Source organism: Mirounga leonina, unplaced genomic scaffold (genome assembly GCF_011800145.1).
Source record: "Mirounga leonina isolate KUSES-001 unplaced genomic scaffold, KU_Mleo_1.0 Mir_104, whole genome shotgun sequence".
NCBI lineage: Eukaryota > Metazoa > Chordata > Mammalia > Carnivora > Phocidae > Mirounga > Mirounga leonina.
In genome coordinates, this window is record NW_023270231.1 from 8,602,651 (window position 1) to 8,629,568 (window position 26,918).

Here is a 26,918-nt window from a genome sequence, read left to right on the forward strand (position 1 = left end):
CAGGTCATGATCTCCAGGTCCTGGGATCGAGTCCTGCATCGGGCTCCCTGCTCAGCGGGGAGTCTGCTTCTCCCTCTCCCTCTAACCCCCCCAACCCTGCTCATGCATGCTCTCTCTCTCTTAAATAAATAAATAAAATCCTAAAAAAAAAAGAGTTTATGGTAGTTAATTTGTTTATATTTTGGGGAAGCTGGGTGAAGGGTATTCGGAAATTGAGTAGTGTTTTTGTAATTCTTTTGGAAATCTAAAATTATTCTAAATAAAATTATTTCCCCTCTTGTTGTCATTTTAAGTTATTTTATGTTAGGTTTCTCTCCTCTGAAACCAAAAATGCCGTAATTTAATAAAGTATACTTATTTTGTTGAATTTTCACAACAGCCCCATAAAGCTTTAGGTAGTTTAAATAATTTTCACATAGTAAATGACAGAGCCAGGATTTGAATCTACATTTGCTTGACTTCAAAATTTTATGCATATTATAAAAATAAGCAACTGGATAAGCAGTCCAGCTTATGTTAAAATTTACTGTATTTTCAAAAACTCTACCTTGTTCCAGAGAAGACTTGAAGCAGAATACTTGAGATTTGAGTACAGGTTAGGAGAAATATTGGCAAAATATTAGAAAATATTTTAGTGTTTGTGTTTTATAAGCATACAGTAAAACTCTAATTATGTGGTACAGGAAGGCATACCAATTAGCCTCAGTATGGACTTCCTCTGAAAATAATTAACATTTGACAGACAGTATGATCTAATGAACCAGATGACTGAGGCATTTTTCCAATGGGATACATACCTGGTTTAAGCCTTTGATGAACTGTTGTTTTAGATGGGAGTAGTTTAAATTTAAGAAAAAGCAAACAGTAGGGCATGTTAAAGTATCTATTAACTAAACACCCTGAAAGGGTATAAAATGCCTCCAGCTGCCAAAAAACAATTAGGCTGCAAATATGCCTTTGGTTACCTAACTACACATTCCCTAAACATTTAATTCTAATTAATTTTCTTCATTACACAACAATGCCTCTCCTAATTACACTAGAGAAATTCTATAAACCTACTAGCTATGCGAAGTCTTTATTGCACAAATTATTCTGGTAGGCCCCTATTAGAAGCAAATCCTCACTCTTTAATTTATACATACCTCATCTCAGCGGACATGGGCTACTTAGTAAACCCTTGACAGCCCAGCAAACTAATCCTGATGTGACCATTTTCCAAATTACGAATTTTGGCATGATGGAATACCAAGGCTGAATAATTTAAAACATACCAAGGTAAAGGAAAGAAATGTACAAACACAAGGACCGTGTAGCATCCGAATTCATACACATGTTGCCAAAGTTTGTGATCCCTGGATCAGCAAGAGAGGCTGACTCTGAGGAGAAAAAAAATGCCTTTGCTTTCAGTGTACTCGTAAGTACAAAGGGTAGGCAGTGGCGGTCCTCAGGCACCAGAAACAATACAGCGAGTACAGTCAGTATAAAGAACTAAATGGGTCATTGGATCATAGACTTTTAAGGGTAGGAAAAGACCCCGAACCCCTCACCTCATAAACGAGGACATCAAGGTCCATTAAAGTGACTTGGGCTGGTGCCACTCTCCAAGGTCCTGGCAGAGCTGGCTACACAACACAGTGTCACCCTAGAGAGGGTTAGTACACTTGATTGGAGCCTATTAGCTGTTTGAAAGTTGGGGCAAAGCAGAGTTTGATTCCTACACAGCTATTTTTGGCTTCCTTTCCCAGCCACATAAAAACTGGTGAACTTAATTATCAAGGCTTTGGAGGATGACATGTAAGCCAATCAGTACACATGCATCTTCAGTATTCAAAACTCAAAGCCAATGGATGGTGATTTAGCAGCTCCGCTTTCTATGCCTGGAGTGTGGTGATTAATCGACCATCTCAGCCCAGGCCTAGGGACATGCTTCTGACTTTTTTTTTGGTACATACGAATTTTCTCTCATGACATTAGATGAAAAGTTACCTAGAGTTTTGCTAGCATCAACATCACTTGGGAGATTATTAGTTCCCAAACCTATAGGAACAGAATTTGCATTTTAATAAGATCCCCAGATAATTCATGTGCTCACTGAAGTTTGAACAGCACGGGTCTAGAGCAGTAATCCTCAAATGTTAGCATGCCTCCACTCATCCGGAGGGTACCCCACCCCCAGAATTTCTGAAGCCTAGAATTGGCATCTCTAACAAGGTTATCAGGAGACTTCTGAGACAAAAGCTTGGATTCTGGCATAGACTCTCTGCTTTGCCAGATCTTTGGGGGTTTTGGAGATTCAGTTGCTGGAGTTTTTGGTAACCAAGGGCTCTTTATTGTTCACGAAGTGTGGATTTGTGCAGTCCTTTTGGTGACTGGAAATTCTACACATTTGAAGATATCAGTAAGTCAGTGGCTTCAGAGGTAGGTTGTTAATGCAGATTGCTGATCCCCACCGCCAACCCCTCCCCCACCCCCCCAAATTAGTGGGTCCTGGATGAGATCCAGAAATATGCATTTTTAATAAACAACCACCTGATTCTGAGACAGGTGGTCAAACAACATACTCCGAGAAACACTGATTTAAATGCTGAACATCTTAGGGAAAAAGCAGGATTTGTGCCCTCACAGCAGCAGGATTTCAACATTCTCCCAGTGCAGGCAGCAAGTACTTCTCATAATTTAGAAATTGAAGCAGTTCCAGGAAGTCAGTCCACTGAGCCTTTCCCTCATGGAAGCCCCAGTAGAACTTGCTCACTCCTCCTTCCTTAATTATGTCTGGCCAGAAGTGAGCACTCCAGCCGCTGTGTTCTTTAATCTACTTATCCATCTTATAACTGCAATTAATCAGGTGCAGCCATCCATCTGGTTAATATGAGGACAAGCTGTTAATTTGTGAATGAAGATAAAGGTCTAAAGACAACAAACAAACTAACAAGGAGCTCTAGAAGGTAACATTTACCCCAATCCCTGCAAAGCAGGGTGAAGGAACAGAGGAATTCACTTGTTACAATAAAATAAGGAAACGCTTTTTGGTGGAGGGAAGTGAATATAGAATTTAGGCACCTCTGGGTATCCATGTGGCTTGTCCCCAGGTCATCTCTGAACTTAGAATCTTTAGCTGTAATATAGGAAAATAATAGGACTTAATCTTCATCTCAGGGAAGTGAGGAGACTCCACTGAGATCAAGAGAGACAAAACACTTTGTAAAATGCAGCAGAAATATTTTTGGTCGTTTCTGTGTATTTCTTTTACTTGTTTCATAGATATACAGGGGGATCTCTTTTCATGCGCATCTGACACTTTCTGAGTTTTCTAGCAAGGAGATTGCACACGTTGATCACATGGTAGCTTTGCTATTTTATAGTCCTCAAGTTTTTTTTGTTTGTTTGTTTAGTTTTTTGGTTTCTAAAATCCACAGAACAGATTCCCTAATCCTTTCCAACGCCAGTCTTAAACTTAAATGTACATTTCAGTATGTTATGGACTGAAGGTGTCCTCTTCAAATCCACTTGTTGAAACCTTAACACCCCGTGTGATGGAATTGGAGGTGGGCCTTTGAGAGGTAATTAGATTAAGATTATATTTTGAGGGTGGGACCCTGGTAATGGGAATAGTGCCTTTATAAGAAGAGGAAGAGAGAGAGAGCACCTAGGAAAGGCCATGTGAGCACACAGCAAGGAGACACATTTCTTCAAACCTGGAAGAGTGTCCTCACCAAGAACTGAATCTGCCAGCACCTTGATATTGGACATCACAGCCTCCAGAACTGTGAGAAATAAATATTTGTTGTTTAAGCACCCCCCCATTCCCTTCAGTTTATGGTATTTTGTTATAGCAGCCTGAGCTGACTCAGATGGGGCTCCCTGCCACTGGGCCCAATTCAGTAGGTTTGGGAGGAGCCTGGGAATTTGCATTTTGGGGGGGATTTTTTTTTTTTTAAGATTTTATTTATTTATTTGAGATAGAGTGAGATAGGGCACAAGCAGGAGAGGGAGAAGCAGGCTCCCCACTGAGCAGGGAGCCCAATGTGGGGGCTCAATCCCAGGACCCTGAGATCATGACCTGAGCCGAAGGCAGACGCTTAATGACTGAGCCACCCAGGCACCCCAAGAGAATTTGCATTTTTTACAAGATCACTTTCCTTTTTAATTCTGCGGGGTTATGGACTGCATTTTAAGCACCACTGCATTAAAACAAAATTTCCTCTGATTACAACATGTAAGCTTTCTTTACTTTTATTTTTTTTTATTTATTTTTATTTTTATTTTTTTTTAAAGATTTTATTTATTTATTTGAGAGAGAGAGAGAATGAGAGACAGAGAGCATGAGAGGGAGGAGGGTCAGAGGGAGAAGCAGACTCCCTGCCAAGCAGGGAGCCCGATGCGGGACTCGATCCCAGGACTCCAGGATCATGACCTGAGCCGAAGACAGTCGCTTAACCAACTGAGCCACCCAGGCGCCCCAAGCTTTCTTTACTTTTAAAAAGTTTATGTTCTCTACCTCATATTCCTACTCCTGGTCTCCAATTTAAAAGGAAGCATACTCCAGATTTAGAACTAAATGAGGTATAGAGAAAATATACACCTAATGACCTTGCATGCACTTTTGTCAACACTGCACTAAGCACAATTTCTTCTTTTCCATGTCATTAAGAAATATTTTGAAAACCTTTCAACTAGGAGTTTACAATCAAGTTGGGAAGACCAAATATACCCTGCAAAACACTTTGCGAATAATTACTGAGCAAAATAAACTATAAATGCAGAACAACATTGCCTAAAGTCCCCAGGTGAGAGCACTGTCACATTCCTAAAAGGAGAAATTGAGATCTAAATCCCAAGTGCTCAGAAAATCTACTCTATCACTTCAACTTGTTTACAGCTAGCTAGAGGCAAACCTCTAGACTACAGTTCAATCACAGATGGCGTAAAACTTTGAAGTGCTTCCAGTGGCCTAACGGTCTGCCCCATGTCATTAGATAAAATCTGAGAGCAGTCTCTCTGAGTGTGATCTATGGGCCACCTGCAGCAGGATTGCCTTAGAAATCTATTCAATGTACTCATTAAAAATGACCTCCCCCAAAAAACCTTGAAAGCCAGGTTGTGGAAACTTGTCATTTACCTAGCTCCCCAGATAACTCTTATGTTTAGTTTGAGAGGACATCCTCCAGGAACTTCTCCCCGACCCCACCCAGTGCATCTGACTTCTGGGATTACCACTTTGTTCTTGAGACATTGCTACTCGGCAGGCATTGTTAAACCTGCAGCTGTCAGGAGATGTTGAGTTTTCAGTTTCAGTCTGGGTAGATTCAGATAGGACAGGAGCCTTCCCTTTGCACTCGCAAGCACAGAGATCTGTGATGGAAAAATGGGGAGGTGAAACTCTGTGCTGTGAATTGTGTAAGACTGTTGAATCACAGACCTGTACCTCTGAAAAAAATAATACATTATATGTTAAAAAAAAAAGATAGTAGGAAGGGAGAAATGAAGGGGGAGAAAATCAGTGGGGGAGACGAACCATGAGAGACTATGGACTGTGAGAAACAAACTGAGGGTTCTAGAGGGGAGGAGGGTGGAAGGATGGGTTAGCCTGATGATGGGTATTAAAGAGGGCACGTATTGCATGGAGCACTGGGTGTTATACGCACACAATGAATCATGGAACACTACATCTAAAACTAATGATGTATGGTGATTAACATAACATAATAATAATAATAATAATAAAAGGAAATCCAAAGAAAGAAAAAAGGATCAGGGTCTGAGGATAGTTTCAAGAGCCCTGTCGCTGTTGGGCGGGTCCCAGGGAGTTTGACTGATTAGGTTGAGACTGTAGTGTGAACCCTGAAGGGTGGTGTGTGTTTGTTGTGAGCAAGTGCCTGATTTCAGCTTTGATTGCCCAGGCATCCATTTCAAAGTGGCGTCCACTTCAAAAATGACTATTTCTCATAAACACACGCCAGCTACATGATTCAATAAAAATCCAGGCCACCTCCCCGCACCGATGCTCCTTGGTTTTAGAGATCTTGGTTGATTTTGGTGACTGACCATTTGGGCCACTTGTCTTTTCCCTTCCCTGCACTTTAAATTCCCCCTGTTATGTTTTAAATTCTCCAATAAAGAGAGAGCCCTTGAAACCCTAGGCCCCCACCTTCAACCCCGATAAAAACAGAATGTTTGGCACTCTCCTGTGCTCACTCTCCCTCCCTCTCCGACTTCTACTCCTCCCTGAGACCTCGCTGTGTGGCCCCAGGCGTGCTGTGTAATTTCTAGGTCTTGTAAATAATAAACCTTTATTTTTTCCAAAGTTTTCGGGTGGTTGTTGCTGAAGGGCGTCTTGCTATCATAATAAGAACCACAAGGGTCAGTCCAGTGGTAACATTGGTTTGGAAAGGAGTCTGTGGGAAGCTCACTGGAGTCCAGGTGAGTGCCCCCAGGCATTTCTAGCATTACTATCGATAAGCTGAGACCGGCACAAAACAGAGGTAGACTTATTTTTGTTTGTTTTCTTAAAAAGTCCTATTTCTAAAAAGAAAATTTCTTTCATTTACCCATGCTGTATCCAAAGGGTAGATGACAGGAATATGAGGGCAGTAAATTTAGTCCTGTGATCTATTTATGAGCTTCAGGCTGAGGCAAAGTCTTTCTTCTTGAAAGCCACTGAGCAATTTTTCTTTCTTTCTTTTTTTTTTTTTTTTGAGCAGTTTCTAATTATGAATGAATACATATCCATTGTGGACACCTGTAAAAGCAGCAATAAATGCAAAGAAATCTAATCCTACCAAAATAATCTAATGATTGCTGAGTGTATAGTGGTGTGGGAATTCAGATTATTAATAAATGGAGCCACGCTATGCATTTGCTACATGCTATCTTCCCCTAATATAAATACTGCCACTGTTTTTCTCCTTTAAAATATATTCTGTGCTCTGATTTTTAAAATGGCTACATAGTTCCCCATTGTATTGATATTATGGTTTATATACATAGTCATTGATTATGGAATGCACTGTCCTTTGATAGTTCCCAACAAGATCTCCCTGTTTTATACCAGATGGCTTCTCCAGCTCTTGCCTAATGATCAAGGGGTAATGTTCTGATTATAGTAGTTGTTCCATTTTTCTCCCTTTAGATCACTTACGTTCTCATTTCATCTTTCGGGGCTTTCTGAAAGCAACTACAGCAGTCTCAACCCCTTGTATTTCATTCATTCATTTATTTATTCATCAAATATTGAGGAAATGGAGGTGACAGATACAAACCCTGCCTTTCATGGCTTTGATTCTGGTTTGAGCTCCAGAGCAATATACTAGTAAAAAAAAATATAATGCCAAGTAGTGAGAAGAATCACTTAAGTAGGTCTAGATTTATCGCTCTTAATTGGAAGGACATCTGTTACACTACAAACATTACTGTCAGCAAATCAGCGTCAAGGGGAGGAGATCAAGGACCCCCTCTCCTCCAATATATGAGCACTTCTTGCTCTGTCACTGATTGTCTTCCTGGTTCCCCATTTTATGTACCATATAAAGGCATGATCCGATTATTAGCTCAATGGATGACAATTTTTTAAATTAGATGCCGAACACCAGGCCTCCTTTCTGAAGTAGATCATTTTATTTATAATGGTCTTGCCTTCGGCTTGCTGCTTACTGTTTTTGTGGTTTTTCTTTTGTTGTTGCTTCTTTCTTTCTTTCTTTTTTTCTATCAATGAAGGATTTAGACTGGATGGACAGTGTTGGGAGTCTTGTTTCTCTTTTAAAGTTGAACAGAATGCTATTTATTGCGTATTTCTGGGGTCAAGCAAACCAATAAAGGAGGCCAACAAAAGCATGTCCTTCAGAAGTCACCAGCTCACTGAACGTGTACTGTGGTAAAAGCTGGACTTTTGTATCTTAAGAAAAAGGGATGGATCCCAATACTATCTGACTTCTCTGTCAGACCGCAGATGAAGAGAAACCAGTCCAAAAAGTTATGTTTCCTCACTGAACTTTCAGATGTCTGCTCATAGATGAGCTTCTAATTAACCAAAATCTGGCTCCCATGAGGTCACTAAAAATCTGACACTTTTTCAGAAGGAAATTTTAGAGTAACCCCCTGATCATTTTAGAGAGCATTGAAGCATAAAAGCATTTTGCTTTCCAATGGAAGTTCTTTTCTGTTCGTGTCAAAGATAAAATCTCCATGATCCCTTCTTGTTTCTAAGCATCACGGCTAAACAACTTAAAGAAATTTCCCATCCTTTTTCTCTAATTTGAACCTAAGCAGGCTTGAAGGGAGCAATAATGATATCTAGGATGGCTTCGTGTAGACCTCGATGGTTTTTGTGTATTTTCATTATGCATTTATTTGGTAATCAGAGGAAGTTATTTTGCTTCTTATATATCCAATTCCTCAAACAGAGTAAAGTCAGAATAAAGTGAACCATCAAGTGTTATAAAAGATTCACATTAGAGGAAAATATCCTTTTAGCTTTATTTTTATGGGAAGGGAATTAAGAAGTGCATGCTCAACATTTGTTAAGTCTGACTATTGTAGAATCTATTTCCTTACTACGTAATGGTGAAATTTTTGTGGGTTAAAAAGAAAGGATGATACGTTAGTTGGCTTGGGCTGCCATAATAAGGTATCACAGCCTGGGGTGGCTTAAACAACAGACATTCATTTTCTCACAGTTCTGGAGGCTGGAAGTCCCGGATCTCAAGGTGCTGTCACTATGGGTTTCCGTTAAGAGCTTCCTCCAAGCTGGCAGAGGGCACCTTCTCGCAGAGTGCCTACAAGGCCTTTTCTCTGCGCATGCTCGGAGAGAGTGCTCTGGTTTCTTTTCCTCTTTCGATAAGGACCCGTCCAACTGGATTAGGACCCCACCCTTGTGACCTTATTAACTTTAATTATCTTGAAGGCCCTATCTTCAAAAATAGTCACATTACGGGTTAGGGTTTCACCATGAGTTTTTTTTTTTTTTTTTTTTTTTAAAGATTTTATTTATTTATTCATGAGAGGGAGAGAGAGAGAGAGAGAGAGAAGCAGGCTCCCAAGGAGCAGGGAGCCTGATGCGGGGCTCGATCCCAGGACCCTGGGATCATGACCTGAGCCGAAGGCAGATGCTTAACCATCTGAGCCACCCAGGCGCCCCTCACCATGAGTTTTGAGGGACACAATTCAGTCCGTAACAGATGGAATAATTCTGAGGGACTTTTGTGTGGGATCTTTCTGAAAGAGTTCTTCGCAAGTGTGAAAACCTTTGTAACCTCTATCACTGAAGTAGGTAGAGAGGGGAGTGATAATTTGAAATGGGACTTTTTAGTGCTGACAGAGCCTCAGACCTGAGCATGTTGACCCAGAACCCAGGGTTCCCCTTCAGGAGCTTGTTAAAACTTTTCAATCTACCTATGTGAGGGTTTCCAGATTCAAGCCTAGAGAATTTCTACAGGGTGGTGTGATACTTTGGTCTACCAAAAGCTTTCTCAGCTTTCTTTCTTAAATAAGAAACATGTTTGTTTGTTTGTTTATTTATAGGAAGAATCACTTATTTTTTTAAAGATTTTATTTATATATTTATTTGAGTGATGGGGAGAGAGAGAGAGCAAGAGGAGGGACAGAGGGAGAGGGAGAGAGAGAATTTCAAGCCGACTCTGTGCGGGGCTCCATCCCAGGACCCTGAGTTCATGACCTGAGCTGAAATCAAGAGTCAGACACTCAACCAACTGGGAAACCCAGGTACCCCAAGAAATATGTTTATTAATAACCAAGTCACCTTTTCCTTTACCTTTAGTGTCAGTCCGCAGCCAAGCTAAACACATGTTTCTGAACTGGATTTAATGCATATCTTAATGACCACTTTTGTCAAGGATTTATGCAGTCTTCCTTGTGCTCTTTGAGAAACTTCAAGTTCATGTAATTTTTTAACCTGCCTCATTCTACTTTATATATGTCAAACCTCTCAGTCTTCAAAAGGGAACAATTGCGCTCTCTTTGGACATAAATGCTCTTGCTGCTGGTGAAATCAGGTCTGTTTGTTCAATTATAGGACTTTCTCTGGATGCCTACAATGGAACATTATGTCTGGTCAGTTAGTGGTCCTTTAACCTTCAGGTAAAAACAGCATGGCCTGGAGAAGAAAATTTATTTTTTCTCCTGATTAAAAAAAAAAGATTATGGATGATCATTATAGAAAACAGGAAGGAGAAGGAAGAGAAGAAGAAGAAGAAGAGGAAGTGCAAACCCCACATACAAGAAAGCAAGCTCATCATTTTACCACGAAGAAATAGTCATTGTTAACTTTTTGGCTTATTTTCACCTGGTCCTTATTTTAATAGTATTGACAGAGTATTTGTCATGTGTTAAATACTTTGCATTCATTGAAAGATAGATCTTGTTATCTTAAACTCATAGAAACTACTATGATGCATACAGATAATGTATTTAGGGTACTCCACATCTACACCCACCCCCATAGATGGATTCCTCTGTGTGGGTTTCTCTGTACCTTATTTTACTCAATATTGCTATTATAGACATTTAATCATGAAAATAAATAATCTTTAAAAATATCTATTTAATACCTCTATTTCAGGCTGCAGATGTAACACGATGTATTTAATCACTTCCCCACTTTTGAGGTTGTTGCTCGCCTTTTTATGCTGTTGCTTTCAGCATACTTGTTCTGCCAAATCAGAACCAAAATGTCTATATTCTGAAACTTGATTTTACAGTAGGTATCAGGGTCTTTTTTTTTTTTTTTTTAAACTATCTGGAAATTCTCTCTTATACCTGGTTATAGACAAAAAGATGTTGAAATATGAGCATTTCCAGAGAGGGGGAGGGGCATCAAAATCACTTTAAAGATTGGCAAGCAGGATCTGAAGTCCTCTTAGACCACAGTTCCTTCTATCACTTGACTCCTTCCATCAATTCCATACACATCTGTTTGGGGCGCAGACAGCCCCTCCTGGCGGAGGGCTCACATGGCCTTTTCTCTGTGCATGCGCAGAGGGAGCGCTATGGTTTCATGGCGTGGGTAACTTTATTTTGATAAAATTATAAGCTTCTGAAACACTTGTAAGAATAATAATACAAAGAGCTTCCCTTTTAAAAAGACTATTTTTAAAGAGCAGTTTTAGGTTCACAGCAAAATTGAGGGGAAGGTACAGAGGTTGCTCATACACTCCCTGCTGCACACACTCAGAGCTTCCCCCATTGTTAACATCCCCCACCTCTTCATCCCTCCCTCTCTCTGACCCTGGCAACCGCTGATCTTTTTACTGTCTCCATGGATTTTGCCTTTTGCAGAATTTCATATAGTTGGAATCATGCAAGTCTGATTATTTTTAAGAAGAAGGCACGAAAAGCTGCTGTAAGAGTGAGGGTTGTCAACTGTGAGCTTTGCTGTAAGGGGACTTCACTGGCTATTTCATTAGGATAACCCAATATCAGTATTGTTAGGTATTTCCTCTTTGGCTGGTCAGATTTCCTGCAGAATCTTTTGTTATATCATGCCCAGACGGTACTAATTTGGGTGTCAACATTCTGGGCTCAAGTCGGGGAGGAAGGCTGGGGTCTCAGGTTCTGGGATGTAAACTTTCTCTTAATCCTCCCGTTTTTGGTAGATGCTCCCTGCCTTGGCCTCCATAATATCCTCACTGGCCTTCTGTGCAGAGAAGGGGAGGAAATCTGTGCTTTTAACTGCTCATGAAACAGATGACACCAATTTTCAGGTTTTTAGTCCCATCCTTACTCCACAGTTCCAGAAGTCTCTAATGTGACAAACCGCTGGGCCTTTTGGGTTCTGACATCGAATGAGTTGCTTCTTGGGTCACCCTCCTGACAGATTAGGTTTCTGCTTCCCAGGTCTGCTAGCTAAATCAATGACCACTTAGTCTGTTTTCCAAATCTCCAAATTTTATTTTCATTTTCTCTTCTATTCTTTGTCCTTATGAGTTTATGCCTTTTTCTTTTAAAATCCCTTTAGTATTGGGCGCCTGGGTGGCTCAGTTGGTTAAGCGACTGCCTTCGGCTCAGGTCATGATCCTGGAGTCCTGGGATCGAGTCCCACGTCGGGCTCCCTGCTCACCAGGGAGTCTGCTTCTCTCTCTGACCCTCCCCCCTCTCATGCTCTCTATCTCATTCTCTCTCTCTCAAATAAATAAATAAAATCTAAAAAAAAATCCCTTTAGTATTGATATAGCAAGGTTTTGGGAGGCAGAGGATATAATGTGTGTATTCTATTTCCTGAATTTTACTGAAAATTTCCTAACACTTTTTTATATAATAAAACACTTTTTTTGTGTTATGGGGTTTTTTTCTTTATTTTATTTATTTATTTTTTAAGATTTTATTTATTTATTTGAGAAAGAGGATGAGAGGAGAGAGAGAGCACATGAGAGGGGGGAGGGTCAGAGGGAGAAGCAGACTCCCTGCTGAGCAGGGAGCCCGATGCGGGACTCGATCCAGGGACTCCAGGATCATGACCTGAGCCGAAGGCAGTCGCTCAACCAACTGAGCTACCCAGGCGCCCTGGGTTTTTTTCCTTTAAAGATTTTATTTATTTATTTGCCAGAGCGAGAGGGAGAGAGAGTGAGCACATGAGCAGGGGGGAGGGGCAGAGAGGGAGAAGCAGACTCCCCACTGAGCAGGGAGCCTGATGCGGGATTCGATCCCAGGACCTGGAGATCATGACCTGAACAGAAGGCAGACGCTTAACTGCCTGAGCCACCCAGGTGCCCTTTTTTGTGTTATGGTTTTATTCCTATGTAGGTGAAGCATACTATTGATTATGAAGCCCTCGTAGTTTGTCCTACTGCACCATTCTTACAATTACAAGTGCTAGAGGGAGACAGAACTCTGTTCAAACAATGGCTCTGCCAGCTACTAGCTTTGTGACCCTGGGAAAGTCGCTTCATTTTGCCAAAGCCTCAATTTCCTCGCTTGTAAAATGAAGATGAAAATGACACTTGCCTCCTATGAGTGTTTTAAGGATTAACCAAGACAGTAGATTTAATGTGTCATCATGGTGCCTGACTCATAGTAGGTGCTCAGGAAATGGCTGCCCTTGGCCTGGTGCTCATCCTTAAATTAGTGTAGTGGAAGTGGCAGAAAACGGTCGAAAGAGCGAAGATATTTCCAGGGATTGAGCCTGTTTCTGAAATACCGGTTTCTGTAAAAGTTAATCTTTAGATCTCACCTGGATGGGCAACTCTTGACATTTGAAGCAGGGAGACCTAATCCACAGGTGAAGGCCATAGCAACCCTCATTCATGCATTCATTCATTCATTCATTCATTCATCAAGGAGTGCTCACTGTGTGGAGCATTTTAAGGTACATATTATTTAGCCTATGAGTTAAGCACTAAATACTTCAGAATGCCTCTCATAAAGCAACATTGTTTCATATTAAGATTTAATAGAATTAACAAAATATCCTTAATAGTATCTAATATTCAGTACCTATTAAAACTGCTTTGATTATCATAATTTCCGTTTTCTAAACATTTGCTCTGTTTATTGATTTGGTTTCCAAATGTGGTCTTTTTATTGTTTTTTCATTCTTAAATCTCAGTTTTCTTTTAGCTCTCTCTCTCCTGCCCCCAAGCACTTCCCTTTTCTTCCCCCCCCCCCGTCTTTGCTTGTTGAAGAAAGAAGGTAATGGTTCCATCGAAAGCCCCATATTCTGGATCTGGCCAATGCATCCTCATGGTACAGGTTAACTTGTTTCTCTATCTCCAGTACTCTGTGTTGGGGGAGGTGGAACTAAAGGCAGATTAATTTCCACATCAATTTATTTTTTATTTCTTTTGGAAGAATATGTTATAGTGGTCCCATGTAATTTATATCTTATCATGTCACATGATACATAATCTTTGGTTGTTTAGTGTTTAGTGATACTAATAAATCAGTGGTTTCAGGTGATGATATTCTCACTCAGGGTAAAGTTTCCCATCAACATTTTATTTAATTGTTTTATCATGTATTATTAACTATTATACATTGAATTGTGTCCTCACAAAAGATATGTTGAAATGCTAACCTCTGGTACCTATGAATGTAATCTCATTTGTGAATAGGATTTTTGCAGATATAATCAAGTTAAGATGAAGTCATTAGGGTGGGCTTAAATCCAGTATGACTGGTGTCCTCCTAAGAAGAGGAAAATGTCATGTAAAGTCAGAGACTTTAACCCCTCAAACAGTGGGGCACCTCTTTCCAGTTGCCCTCACTCAGAGGAAACAAGGATTGATCTGGCCCCCAGTGATGTAGGTGGTGGGTGAGGACGCCCCCGCCTGGATTCTGGGCTGCACACATGAGGAGCCAGCAAGGATGCTTTCTCCCACCATGCTCTCCCCAACATCCTAGGCACATCTTTTTATAATCCGGTTTCTTAGGTATAAGGAGTTGTATTTTTATTTCATTTTCTAAGTCCTAGAACTTAACAGAAAAGCCTTTTTTTTTTTTAAAGATTTTATTTATTTATTTGACAGAGAGGGACACAGCGAGAGAGGGAACACAAGCAGGGGGAGTAGAAGAGGGAGAAGCAGGCTTCCTGTAGAGCAGGGAGCCCGATGCAGGGCTCGATCCCAGGACCCTGGGATCACGACCTGAGCTGAAGGCAGACGCTTAACAACTGAGCCACCCAGGCGCCCCAACAGAAAAGCCTTTTAAATATTCTTTTAGGGGTGCCTGGATGGCTCTGGTGGTCTCTGTCAAATAAATAAATAAAATCTCTAAAAATTTTATTTATTTATTGAGAGAGAGAGAGAGAGAGCACAACCAGGGGAGCAGCAGAAGGAGAGGGAGAAGCAGGCTCCCCACTGAGCAGGGAGCCCTATGCGGGGCTCGATCCCAGGACCCTGGGCTTACGACTTGAGCTGAAGGCAGATGCTTAACTGGCTGAACCACCCAGGCACCCCTAAAAAAAAAATTCTTTTATTTTATTTTTGGTTAATAGTTTTGTACTTCGTATTTTTAACCAGTCTTTTTCCTAGCTGATCTTCTCCAAAGCATTGCTCTTTCTTACTGACAATAAAAATGGGTTCATGGCTCCAGTTAAAAACAACAACAACAAAAACAAGACAAAGCCTGGAATAATACAGGTGCAAGCCAAGGAATGCACAAGGATTGATGGGGTCGCCACCAGAAATGAGGAAGAGGCCAAGTAGGATTCTATCCAGAGTTGCAAAGGGAGCACGGCCTTGCTGACACCTTCATTTCAGACCACCAGCCTTCAGAACTGTGAGGGAACACATTTCTGTTGTTTTAAGCCACCCAGTCTGTGGACTTCCTTACAGCAGCCCTAGGAAAGTAGCACAAGGGCCATTTCCTGGATTTGGTGGTTTCATTGAAAGTTGTGAAATGGTAATATTTGAATTCTGTCACTTCTTCTGTATCTATTAGCTGGAATTATTTCAGTAGAAAAACTTTCTTTCTTTCCCCAAGTCTATTTCATTGCCTTGGAATATATTTACTCTAGAAAGGTATAGTATATGTTGATGTTTTTTCCCATTCATTCATTCATTCATTCATTCAAGTAAGCTTTATGCCCAGGGTAGGGCTTGAACGCATGACCCTGAGACCAAGAGTTGCATGCTGTAGGGGTGCCTTGGGTGGCTCAGTTGGTTAAGAGTCTGACTCTTGATTTCTGCTCAGGTCATGATCTCAGGGTTGTGCGATTGAGCCCCAGGTCAGGCTCTGCACTCAGCATGGAGTCTGCTTGAGATTCTCTCTCTCTCTCTCTCTCTCTGCTCTGGCCCCCCCACCCCTCTTTCTAAAATAAATAAATAAATCTTTAAAAAAAAAAAAAAGAGTTGCATGCTCTAGTGATTGAGCCAACCAGGCACCCTTGTTCTTTCTGTTTTGATTGTCAAATTTCAAAGTAATGAGTTGGCAACACTTAGTGATGTCCAATGAGCTTATTTTTTTCCCATTTTTTCTTTTGAGTATATTATGGACTTATGAACTTATTTAAAAGAGAATGTCATTAATAAATTATTCTGGGCCTCTGGGCTTCTCCCAGTTGTAAATGAAATGTAGGATTGATATCTTGCCCGTGGGTAAAATGTATACTAAGAAAAACGACCTTGTTAGGATGTCTAAGAAAATGCCTTTTGGTGACCCAGTGGGAGTCTATTTAAGTTCCAGTAGGGTCAAAGTTGAGTTTGGCTCAGATAATTCTCTGAAAACCAGTATAATATTAAATGTAATTATATTACTATTTGTTTTCCAGCTTGATAATCTATCTCCTTAGAACTGCCACCATTTTGCTTGGAGAAGAATTAAGTTTAGATACACTCTCAGAATTTCTTCCTATCTCAAAACCATTACAAGCTATGAACAGACTCCCTCTTTTTATGGGGCAGATGAACATGAGGATAAAGAGTAGCAAATGAATGGAGATTTGTGTTTATTCATTTATTTATTTATTTTAAAGATTTTATCCATTTGTTTGACAGAGAGAGACACAGTGAGAGAGGGAACACAAGCAGGGGGCGTGGGAGAGGGAGAAGCAGGCTTCCCGTGGAGCCAGGAGCCCGATGTGGGGCTCGATCCCTGGATCATTACCTGAGTCAAAGGCAGACGCTTAACGACTGAGCCACCCAGGTGCCCCTTGTGTTTTTGAAAATAAAAATCTGGGTTTGAGAATTAGTGTATTTGAGGGAAATACAGATTAATTAAAATTAGAAATGTCCTAAAAAATTCAATTTTATAGTGCTAGCTGTAGTTCACATCTCCCCACAAAATTCAAGCTCCCTCAGTGCAGGACCATGTCTATCGTATCAGTCTATCCTCACTCAGTACGAAGTTTTCACAGAGTAGGTGCTTCACAAATAAATGAATATAATTAGAATTCAGTGCAATTAAAGTTCTTTAAAAGATCAATATACGTTAGACAAATTCAGAGCAATGAACATCATGTGAGAAGATGGATTGGATCCAGTTACCATAAAAATGATACACTAACTGTATACAAAGTGATGCGGAAGTGCACTGATAAAGATGCCCACAATATAAAACAGGTAGGGTATCGCATACTATCCCATTATATAAAGAAAAATGGTAGGTAATATTTCAGTATGAATTGGAAGGAACTGAGAGGAATCTATATGTCTCTAATGGGCTTAGTCCCTCAGGATGCAGTTAAGCAAAAAGAAACCACACAAAATATTTCAACGTAAGAGATTTCACATAGAGACATACTTACAAGGTATCTAGGAGTGAGAAACAAAGGGTGAGGTTGTGTGTTATTGGAATCTCAGAGGGGGGCTCTGGCTTCTGGGAAAGGAGCACCGCTTGCCTTCCACTTGTGCCTTTCAAAAGGGTATTGTCGCTAAGGTGCTAGGAGGGCTGGCGGAAGCTGGAGACGGGGCTAGAAGGAACTGCACCCCAGGGCTCCCGAGGCTGCTGGAGTGACACTGACAGGGCCTGTAAGCCAACAGGAAGTGGGACTTTCCTCTCTCATCCTGCTTCCTAATGCCCCTCTTGTGAGAAATTCAAGGTACAGCGTCCCAAGCAAAGCATCATCACAAAGCAGATTATGGGAAAGTAGATGTGGAGCCCGGAGACAAGAACTTAGTAAGTCCTGTGGGGGAGAGAGAATGCAGACGCTTACTCTCACATTTACGTACTTCTGCATTGTCTGAATTGGGTTACAGTGATCAAGCCTTATTATTATTATTTTTTTAAGTTTGTTTGTTTATTTTAAGTAACCTGTACACCCAACATGGGGCTCAAACTCAGGACCCTGAGATCAAGAGTCACATGCTCTTCCGGCTGAGCCTTCCAGGCGTCCCCAAGCCTTATTTTTTATTGAGATATATTTCACATACCCTTTTTAGTATGCAATTAAAGTATACAATTCCGTGTTTTTTAGTATATTTACAGAGTCGTGCAGTTATGACCACTAATTCTGCAACCGTTTCTTCAGCTCGGAAAGAAACCTTGTGCCCTTTGGCTATCACCTCCTATCCCACTACATCCCCCACCCTCCCCTCAACCCTAAGGCAACCATAACCCTGCTTTTCATCACTATGGACTTGCCTATTCTGGACATTTCATATAAATGGAATCGTACAGTATGTGGCCTTTTTTTTGTTGTTTGGCTTCTTAGCAAGATGTTTCCAAGATTCATCATGTTATCGCATGTGTCAGCACTGCCTTATTTCTTATAGCTGAATAATATTCCATTACATGGGCATACAACATTTTGCTTCTCCATCCCTCAGTTGATGGATATTTGGGTTTGCTACTTTTTGGCTACTATGAATATTGCTGTTGTGAACGTTTGTGTACAAGTTTTGTGTGGCTATATGTTTTTAATTCTATTGGGTATAGTGTAAATGCTGCGTCCTATGGAAACTCTATGTTTAACACTTTGAGGAACAATCTATTTTCCATAGCATCTGCACCATTTTATATTCCTACCAGCAATGTATGGAGGTTCCAAGTCTGTACATCCTCACGAAGACTTGTTATTGCGTGTCTTTTTGATCATAGCCATCTTAATGCACATGAAGTGATATCTCATAGTGATTTTTTTCTATAAAGTGAAATTGTACTTATTGACCATTTGTATATATTCTTTGGAGAAATGTCTATTCAAGTCCCTTACCCATTTTTAATTGGATTGTTTGTTTTTTGTTGTTGAGTCATAAGAGTTCTATATATATTCTGGACATTAGACTCTTATCAGACATATGATTTGCAAATATTTTCTCCCTTCTGTAGGTTGCCTTTCTACTTTCTTGAAAATGTGCTTTGATGCAGAAAAGTTTGCAATTCTGATGAAGTCTAATTTATTTCTTTTTACTCATATTTTTGGTGTCATATATCAGAATCCATTGCCTAATCCAAGGTCACAAAGATTTACGTATATTTTCCTCTAAGAATTTTATGCTTTTAATTCTTATATTTAGGTTTTTGATCTATTTTGAGTAATTTTTACATGTGGATATCCAGTTGTTCCAACATCATTTATTAAAAAGACTATTATTTTCCCCAAATGCATTATCTAACACCCATGTTGAAAACCAGTTGACCATACATATATGTGCTTTTTCTCCTGGACTCTCAATTATTATTATTATTTTTAAAGATTTTATTTATTTTATTTTATTTTTTAAAGATTTTATTTATTTGACAGAGAGAGACACAGCGAGAGAGGGAATACAAGCAGGGGGAGTGGGAGGGGAAGTAGCAGGCTTCCCACTGAGCAGGGAGCCCAATGTGGGGCTCGATCCCAGGACCCTGGGACCATGACCTGAGCCAAAGGCAGACGCTTAACGACTAAGCCACCCAGGCACCCCAGATTTTATTTATTTATTTTAGAGAGAGAGTGCACAGGGGCGAGTTGTGGGGAGGAGCCGAGAGGGAGGGAAGGGTCGTCTGAAGCAGACTCTGCCTTGAACCCTATTTGGGGTTCAGCTGGGGCTCTGGGGGCTCAAGCTCACCACCATGAGATCACGATCTGAGCCTAAACTTAACTGAGCCACCCAGGTGCCCCTCTGGACTCTCAATTCTAGTCTGATGTTGTATATGCCTATTCTTATGTTAGTACCACACAGTCTTAATTACTGTAGGTTTATAGTAAGTTTTGAAATTGAGACCAACAATGGTGGGTTTTTTTTTTTTTCCCCCAAGATTGTTGGCTATTTGAGGTACTTGCATCTCCATATGGATTCTGGGATCAGCTTGTCACTTCATGCAAAAAAAGCAGCTGGGATTTTGATAAGGATTGCGTTGAATACCATGCTTACTTTTAGCAAAAACATTTCCACTTTGACCAGAAAGTCTGTTTTTCAAGAGGCTAACTCTCTTGGTAATAGGCAGTTAGTGTAAACTGCATTAAGTTAGCTCAGATTAAAATCAAGATTTTTGTCCCTCTTTTGTAGAACAAATCACATTAATAACTTTAAATTTATTTGGGTGAAATAAATATTTGTGTGGTTCGGTGAGGATGAGGACTATATCTAGTTTTGCTGACCACTGTATCCCCAGACTAAGCCCAGAGCCTTGTATTTGGAAGGTGCTCAGAGTTTTTTAAAAATGGAAGCAACTTCTCTAATAGGCGAGGGAACAAAAGCAAAAGGGTATATGGACTTAGGCTGTCCAAGGTGATGCCCAAGGCACTAGGATATGTAAAAAGAACCCATCCTAACCAGACACAAAAGTGCACACTTTGTATTTTTTATATGAAATGTTCAAAAGTCTGGGGGTGGGAATATGGACTGACTGTAAAACAGGCATGAGGTTTCTTTTTAGGTAACGGGAATATTCTAAAATTAGATTAGGGTGATGATTGTCCAACTCTGTAATTTTACTATAATTAATTCCCTCGTACACTTAAAGGTGGTAAATTTTATGGTATGTAAATATCACAATACAACTGAAAAAAAAAAAAAGAAAGAAAGAAAGGATAAAGAAAACCCTAACTAACTCCAGCTTGAGACTGGGGCTTCAGTCAATTTCAATTTTTATTGGGGAAAGTGATAACAGACGAAGTAGGTCAAACGGTGCTCTATTTCACTGGCAGAGGGAAAAAAAAAGAAAAAGGAAAGAAAAAGTGGAGGTGGCGTGATTGAAAGGAAGAGTGGGTCTGCACAGAGCAGTTGGGACTGCCATTCACAGAAAAGGTAATGAGGGATCAAGGGCCAAGGCTCCTGTCGGGAATTGGTCTATGAAAGGGCCTGGAATACAAAGTAGAGAATGGACACTAGTTTGAAGCGAGACAAGGGACTGGAAGCCTAACCCATCTGCCCAGTTTCTGACAGTGAAGAAACAAAGAAGGTCATGGACTTGCCTTTCTGTGGCACTTGGGGGAACCACACTTGAAACACTGCGGGGCAGGGCTGGTCCCCCTGGTGTGAAAAGACTGTAGCATCAGCCAGAGAAATGTGGCGGTGGGAAAACCTTCTAGTTAGGAGCCATCACTTCGCCGTTCACCCTTGTCAGCCCAGCTGCCGGGATGGCTCAGCAGGGAAGCGAAACGATCGATCGCGGCCCCTGACAGGTTACAAGGGAAGAAGTAAATGTTCGACAAATAGCTGCGGGTCATGTTGGCCAGGCCGTCTGACTCCCAATCCTGCCCTTGATCTTGATGCCGGAGTGCCTGCATCCCTCACAGTCACTAAGTCTAAATCGCATCTGGAGGCTTCCTGGCTTCGATACTTCTGCTCACCCCAAGCTAAAATTCACCTGGCCTTCAAAGCCTGCCTCATTTATTTACGGTGCCAGCTTGCTTATCATTCTTTAGTATGTGTGATGTGCTAAGGACTAGGCTAAGATCTTTCCAGGCATTCACACGTTCTCACACAAACCCAAGAATTAGAAACCCTGATCCTGGGCGCCTGGGTGGCTCAGTCGCTAAGCATCTGCCTTCGGCTCAGGTTATGATCCCAGGGTCCTGGGATCGAGTCCCGCATCGGGCTCCCTGCTCAGCGGGAAGCCTGCTTCTCGCTCTCCCACTCCCCCTGCTTGTGTTCCTGCTCTCGCTCTCTCTTGGTCAAATAAGTAAATAAAATCTTAAAAAAAAAAAAAAAAAAAGAAACCGTGATCCTCAGTTTTTTAGATTCGGATATAAACTCAAAGACATGGATTAATTTGCTGAGATCACACAGCTAGTAAGTAGCAGAGGTGGGCCTTGAACTGGGGTGTGTCCGATGCCAAAGCCCATTTTCTCAGACTTGCCTTTTCAAAGTGAATCTTCAATGGGTCATTCTACTTGCAGGTCTGACTAAAGATTAATTTCTTACTTCTGAAGGTGGAATAAATAAAACAGCTAATTCTTCCCCTTTAATTGACTTGGGTCCTCACACAGATCAGCAGACCTGCCTGATATAAATAAAACAAACACCAGCTGTATTGCCCCTGGTCACTAGTTGGGGAGTGAGGGTCCCACTCAGTCTTGCTGCACAGTCTGGGGCAGGGGTGGGAGTTGGGATGGGGCCTTTGTCCCCGCAGCCTGCAGCCCTCAGAAGTGCTCTCGTTTCAGTTAGTTAGGACCCGGCATGGCCAGCCGCTCTCGGACAGCAACTCCAACCCTGCCTCCAGGGACAGGGGCCTGGCAGCCATGCTGGGCTCCCCTGGGGAGGGCCTGGAGGGCTCTTTCTTTTTGCAGCCAGTTGGCCTGATTTCAACCCTTACTGGGAACGACCGGCAGGCATGATTGTGCTGGGTCACACAGCTCAAGTAACCTACTCAGCTTTCAGATTATTACGTCAACAATCGCATTCATGAGATTCAAATCTAACACTTGCACCCAAATTCAAACTAGAATATTATGCTGAAAGCCTGCAGCCTTTGACCAGCCTTGAGGAAGAAAGTCTTTTGCATCTTACCCCTCCATGGAGGGATGATAAGGATTAGATAGAAAGCATTATCCCCATTTTGCAGGTAAGAAAGCTGCCTCAGAGGAGTTTCTATCCTGAGTGTGCCTGACACCTTGTTTTATGTCTGTAGATACTCCATTTTAAATATTTGTTCATTGACTGACCAGTCTCCTTGTGGTCAGTGGAGGATAGAGGAAAATACAGGTGGGGTGCCTGGGTGGCTCAATCGTTAAGCGTCTGCCTTCGGCTCAGGTCATGATCCCGGGGTCCTGGGGTTGAGCCTCACAACGGGCTCCCTGCTCGGCAGAAGGCCTGGTTCTCCCTCTCCCACTCCCCCTGCTTGTGTTCCCTCTCTCGCTGTCTCTCTCTCTGTCAAACAATTAAAAAAAAAAAAATACAGGTATTATTTACTTAGTTGCAGGTATAATGTTGTTTCTGTTCTGTCTGGTTTGCATACTGGAGAGTTTTCCTTTCTCTTTGTCTGGGCACTGAATTCCTGCCATCCTGTCCTTACCTGGGAACAGCCTCTGGGATTCCCTTGCCACCGTGGATTTGAAGGGTGTAGCCAGAGCGTGGAGGTACAAACTGATGGTGTGGAGCCAATAAGTGAGTGGGAAGTAAAAGGTCTTTTTCCCTCTTTTGTAGGAACCATGCAGGAAGGCAGTGAGGCAGGAAGCCAGGTATGGACACGGCAGCAGGGGAATGACCAATGTCATCATTAGGTCTGAGAGTTGTGCGTCCTTGGCTATCCAGCTGCTTCCTAATGACATTTTCTCCCCCTCTTGATTTCTTCTCCCTTTCGTAAGAAAGTTCAGTGCAGAATGAAACAGGGTCTGATTTGAATGGAGGTTTTAATATAAGTGATATTTGTGTTCTTTAAAATGAAGGGCTTTTTTTCGTATATTGTCCCATATTATAAATGATTTACATTTATGAGAAAGACAATTTTTAGTCCTAACCTTTCAGACCTCCTTGGCGATCAGCTGCATTATGTTTTTAGACCACACGAAGGCAGTGTTGTCACATGTAAAAGATGCCTGCCTTCTGTTTTCTGAACAGATGGGCACATTTGTTAGACTTCATTGGATGTGTTTTTCCTTTACTGAAGCACAGGGGAATTTCAAATTTGCAGGTAGAATGGGGGAAGATAGTTAAGATTTTATACCGTATTTTTATCTCTCTGTTTATACTGATAAATATAGCAAAGGCAGTTGATTTATCCTCCTTTTTGCTGTTTTGAGAGATTGTTGCGCTAACAAGCTGGGGTGGGTGTTCATTACCACCGTGACCCTGGCAGAAGATGTTCTGTTGATTTTGCATTTAATCGGAAATGTCACAAAGATAGTACGGAAGCCCATCCTTCTTCCAAACCCTCGATACCCTCAGATATGACTTAAATCCTACTGTTACTTTCAGGCAATTTTTGCGTTTAGTCTTTCTCCTCAACTATTAAGCAGGCAGAATCTAGCCAGCTTTCTCCGAAGAGGGAACCATGTGACCTTCCTTAACCCCATGATCATGGGAACTCTGAAGTGTCTCTTTCACAGATGAGTCTAGTCCTGCGGGGTTCCGAATGTCCCCTGGCCCCTACGGATGCAGGAGGTCTTAAGTCAGAGCTAATCCGTTGTCTCTTCCTACGGTGGCATAATGCAGAGGTTGCTGCAGAACTTTGGACAGTTCTAGCATTTGTCCTATGAGCACATCTGGTTTGTCAGCCTGTATTGGCTCAGTGTTGAATTTTTAAAAACTGCTAACACTTAAATGCAAAGAGTTCTCTTAAAGATCCAGGTTTCTTGCTTTTCTTGAAACGTTGGACAATTGGTATGACTAGCCTGCCCAGTCTCTGGGTGACAATTGGCCACAGCCACCTTCTTTGTGGCTATATGTAGTCATTACATACCCAGGTCTCCCCTTTTGTTTCCCTGACACTAGGGGAGGTGCTGATTATAACCACGTTTGCACTATTTTTGTTACAACAAAAAAGGAAAATGAGAATTTAATACCCATGTCAGTCTCAGAATAGCGAAATGAAATCTATAATGAAGGAGCCACATGTGTCAAGGAAAATGAGCCTGAATGTAGCCTTCTCAGCTGCAGCATTGCTAGCTCGCTAGCACCTTGCATTTTGCACCTGGGATGGCTGCATCTTGGAAGGGGGGCAGTCCTGGGGCTGACCTGGGATAAAGTACCAGCACTCTGGTGATCTTTTTATCCCTGTGGTTAAATGGGGATAATCTCACTGAACTCTCACAGCAGCCCTGGAAGGTAATCACTACCTTCTCTGGGCACACTGCTTAACACGGTGTGGTTGGCCACCTCCTCACTTTGTCTTACCTTCCTCTTGGGGGCAATGGATTTTCAGGCTGGCACTCCACGGAGCGTCCTAACCCTCATTCTTTGGTAAGTTGCAACTACCACCCAAGTTCACTACCCAGGCCGGCTGGGGGGAAGAAAGGGTTAAGGGAGAAGGGGAGGGGGAGAGGAAAGCCCTTTGGAGGGGGGCTCAGACCTGGATATGGCTAGATGCCCATTCTGGAGCCTCGAGGTGGCAGCTGAGCTCCGTAGGGCTCCAGGAGGATTGGAGGAACAGACACGAAATCCATTCTTGCTCAGCAGACACATTGGCAAAACGCCCAAAGCAAACAGCAGAGGAAGTTTGCTTTAGTGGAGACAAACTCACAACTTTGCTCTTTCAAAGCCTCTGTTTACAAGTCAAAGCCGAGGCTCAGGTGGGCTTTCTATGCACACTCACCTGCGAGGTGCTGCCTGCAGGCTTATAGCTAACAGGAGCCAGGCTGCTGTGGGCTCTGGATGGATAACCAGGTGGGGCAGCTCGGGATGGAAATCTGCTCTCTACCCCTTGGGGAACCAGGACTGCTCACCCCAGGCCTCCCAGGGTCAAATTTGGGAAAGGAGGAGATGAAAAACAAAAACCACAAAACCCCCCTTAGCCCTGGTGAGTTTTCAAATGGAGCATCACCTGTAGGTTGTGGAGTGAGGTGAGCAGCAAGAAATTGACAGACGCTGGCCTTAGGTAATCGCAGCCCGAACAGAGGTGGGAAATAAATCACGTTGCTGGAAGAATAGAAGCCACAGAAGGTATCTCTAAGGGGTAGTGTTGGTTCCTTTACCTGAATGGTGTCTAATGTTGTAACTGGATTGGGTGTAACTGTTACCTTGAAATAAAACCAACTGTACTAGTGTCTGGAATAAAAATACGTTGGCCAAAGGTGGAGTTTAGTGAATATATAAAAACAATATCACAGATCTTACATAACTTACATTCCAATGAAAAATTTCCCATGGGAAGGGAGGCAAAGGTGATGCTCTCTGCTGACTAATAGGAAAATGGAGACCCTGAGGAACCATGGGAACTGTGGAGATTGGGTGAGCGACTGAATTTCTTGCCCTTGAGGGGTTGCTGATGAAGATATCTTGGAGATGGTCTGATCCCATGGTCAAGCCCAAAGGTTCTGGAGGCAGCTACCTCTGGTTCTGAATCCTGGCTGTGATGCTTTTTAGCTGTTGGGCAAGTCACATTCTTTCTTTAAGCCTTGAGTTCCCACGACTGGAGAGGGGTGGAGAGAGATGGAGCGCCGAACGCAGGGTGACGCAGGGCTGAAGGACAGTGCAGATACTCACACGGAAGTGTCTGTTTTCAAAGCCCTGGCTTTCCAGCTCTCCACCGGATACACTGCCATCACGTTAGAAAGACATCCCTCCTCCCCACCCCCCACTCTGTCCTCCCCAACATTTCCTCCCAATGTAGATTTTGAGCTCTTAGATCCAGTGCATTCGGTCTTCGTCTTCGGTCTTTCCTACTTACGTTAGGATTCCTCAATGCAGGAACCTCTCACGTTCTGCTAGTTCCTTTGTAATCTAATCCTAATTTTTTCAAAGTGATTCTTTGACTCTTCCTGGCCATAATTTCTTGTTGATCTTTGCTCCTCTGCATGCCTTTTTTTCTCAGACCATCCCCTCTTTGGGTAATACTCTTCCTTCCCCTGAGAAGCCTATATGGGTGTGGTTCTGTGTCCCTTCATTTCTCTCAACTATTCTTTCCCAGAATGTGCCCTCGAGGGTCAGTGGCCAAATAAATTAGGAAAATGGTTGCTTGTTTCAATGGAGCTTTGTGTTAATGTGCATTATAAATCCCTCAAAAGATGCTATTGCATGTAGGGTTTCTCATACTGTTTAGATCAAGAATTTAAAACTCTCCCTCCTTCTCTCCTTCCTTTCTTTTCTTCTCTGTTCTTTTACTATTTCATGGAGCCAGAATGTCATGGTACATATTTTGGCAGCTACAGCGCTGACTGTTATAGTTGAGGTTATTGAATTCCTAAGTAGGGGGAGCCTAAGGCCAGACTCTGGGACCAATTGTATTCCTAGGTGGGGAATACCAAAGGCATCAATCAATCCCCGCTACTGTTCTGCTGGGAATTCATATTTTGCATCTAGGACTGTGCTCTTACCATCTTACCTTGTAACCAAGTCCCTGTCTTATAAGGCATTCTAGTAAGTGGTCTCCTGTCTGCTATCCCAGTTCCTGTGGCTTTATTTATTTATTTTTGAGAGAGGGAGAGAGAGCTCATGCATACAAGG

The 26,918-nt window shown here is 42.0% G+C and overlaps 1 protein-coding gene across 4 annotated transcripts in view; it reads left to right on the forward strand.

The window, feature by feature from the left end:
- MAT2B (methionine adenosyltransferase 2B) overlaps positions 1-26,918 on the forward strand; it is a 230,119-nt gene that overhangs the window by 40,880 nt on the left and 162,321 nt on the right. Inside the window, exon 8 of one of the 4 annotated variants that reach the window (XM_035013826.1) lies at positions 22,962-26,125. The exons of the other annotated variants lie outside the window; for them this stretch is intronic. The gene's annotated coding sequence lies outside the window, so the exon portion shown is untranslated. Of the gene's footprint in view, positions 1-22,961; positions 26,126-26,918 lie in introns of those variants that run through there. 4 annotated transcript variants of the gene reach the window in all.